This window comes from Aplysia californica, unplaced genomic scaffold, assembly GCF_000002075.1.
Source record: "Aplysia californica isolate F4 #8 unplaced genomic scaffold, AplCal3.0 scaffold00805, whole genome shotgun sequence".
Taxonomy (NCBI): domain Eukaryota; kingdom Metazoa; phylum Mollusca; class Gastropoda; order Aplysiida; family Aplysiidae; genus Aplysia; species Aplysia californica.
This window is the reverse complement of record NW_004798075.1, coordinates 124,607-127,216: the sequence shown is the minus strand read 5'-3', so window position 1 is coordinate 127,216 and position 2,610 is coordinate 124,607.

The following is a 2,610-nucleotide window of genomic DNA, read 5'->3' as shown; positions in this document are numbered from 1 at the left end:
CTCTCTCTCCCTTGTTCACTCTCTCTGTCTTTTACTCTGTCTGTCCTTTCCATTCTCTTTATCTCTCTTCCACTCTCTTTATATCACGCTCTCGGTCTTTCTCTCTTTCTCTCTCAGTCTCTATCTCTCTCTCTCTCTCTCTCTCTCTCTCTCTCTCTCTTCCTCCCCCGCCCCTCTCTCTCTCTCTTACTCTCTCTGGCTCTCTTTTAGTGTTCACAAACATAACCTTGTGAAGTCTATGGATGTACACAGGGCTTAAGCTGGCAGTACAATGACAGAGTTAACACGACTTCTTGTAACAAAAACACAAACCTAGCATTACATTATTGCGAGTAAAATAGTACTTTGAACACATACGATTTGTTTTTAAACTTTGAAATCCATTCATCACTTCCTTTCCTTTACCGAAATTTTCTGTGGTTAATTAATTCATGACAACACAAAGAAATGACAACAAATTTATAAAGTTTTAGGAAAGAAAAATAAATAATTATACATAGCAACTAAACTTAATATTTCGCTGCTAACTGACTGTCGACAGAACCGTTGCTATCTGCGTGATATGTGGCGAAGTTTCCGTTTCACATGATTCAAGCCACGTCTGTTTTTCCTCCAGAGACAAATGTGTGATAAACTTTGCCTGGCTGCTAACTGCCTACCACCACGGTGTCTTTGAAACGCCATTAGACCTTGTAGCAACTCCCCGAAAAAGTACTTTCTTTGGCAGCCGATAGTCTGGTATGCTACCTCACTGACCTGACCAGAGATTTTGTGACTCTATTAAGGGCTGGTGGGGCACCGAAAAATTGTGTTTTGCGGTTAAATTATGAAAACTGGGATTATCACGTATTATGTTTCCAGGATATTTCCTGAACAATGTTCAAAATCGTATGAAAGCATTTCTGTACTCTAAAGTGGAGTTTGAAGGGATTTTAGAGCAGAGGGTAGGGACTTTATAAAAGAAAATAATTGCCACTTTTTGTCTTTGTTAAAAAAAACATGTTTTGCACCACTTATATTGCTTACTACCCATTACGCCATCTGGCGTTTAGGGCAGCAACAAAGGATCTCCAGCTCTGTCTGTTTTGGGCCATCTTGGTCAGAGTTCCCCTCGAATGATTCCAGGACTTCATTTCAGACTCTACTGTGCGTCTCCAGGTCACTTTGGTCTGTCCCTTTTGCGATGTCCTTCTGGTGTCCAGTAGAGGGCAGTCTTTACAATAGAGTCTAGTTCTCTTCTCAGAACATGTCCAATCCATCTCCACCTTCTCCTTTTTATTATGGTTTGCATGTCCTCTTGCCTACATTTACGTAACAGATCTGCATTGGATATCTTGTCGGGCCAGAAGATTCTGAGGATTTGGCGTAATCTGGTTGTATGAAAGTCATGATCATTCATCCTCCAGCATTCAGCTCCATATAGGAGTGTGGATAGTACACAGTTGTTATACAGCTTTAACTTGGTTTGTATACTAAACTGTCCCGACTTCCAGATGTTGATCACGCTTCTGTGTACAGATCTTGCCTTGCTGAGTCTGTTCATGATGTCTTCCTTTGCGCCGCCATCAGTTTTGATTATGATGCCTAGGTAGGTAAATGTGTCTGTTATATCACATGCTTCAGTTTTAATAGGAAACCTCCATTCTCTGTCTGCTGTGTTAATATTATCAACCAGTTGTCATGTTTTAGTTTGAAATATGTTGTGAATATTTTTACTGGAAAGAGAATTATTTTGACCTTTCTGACCTTTATCGGCTGTTTTCTCAGAATGCTGTTTTCACGCACATCATCCCATTTTTCTGCTTTCTTTCTAATTCAGTTTTAATGTAACTTCCACAGACTGTTAACGACAACTAGTTCTAAAAAGTTGTCTGAGGAATTTTTGATTGGATTTGTAGCTTGTGATAAATGGCCTCCGAAAGTCTAATTTTTGGGGTTTTTTCTCAGTTATGCAATAAGCCTATTTTTAAGTACCATAAATGAAAACAAAATCATATATCAAAAGTTCCTCGGACTAATTTTTAGATCTGTACTTTTCCTACGTACGTGCCAAATTAAAAGTGTATGTGTACGAAAACAAGAGAAAAAAATGGGATCAAAATAGATATACAATATTCAATACGGCCGCCGCTTCCATGGCAACTGAGTCAGGTTTACTTTTTTTTTACAATCGATTTTAAATTCCTAATAATACATGATGCCCCACAGGAAATATGAGCTCTCTAGGGTTTGCAATAGCCGAAATAGCCTTCAGGTGCCCCACCACCCCTTAAGACGGTGAAAATGCCTAAGCAGGCTCCACGAGTGAGCAAATCAACGTCTGGAATCTTGTCTCGCCACTTATTGTCTATGAGTCTTTTAGAAGAGGTTGGGCCTTTTTTTTAGGGGGGGGGGGTGGTTTTAAGATTTTTTAAAAATGTTTTTTTTTTTTTAATTGCCTCAGTTTCTTGGCACGACGCTGGTAAACCGTCCATATTTATCACAGCCAAAAAGAACTAGCAGTGGGGTCAGAACCATGAATGGCCCGGTACACAATATGGTCGCTAAGGTGATACCTCTCCTCCTCTCCTATTTCCAACGTGCCTGTGGGGTCTGTCGCAGACGCCGTTG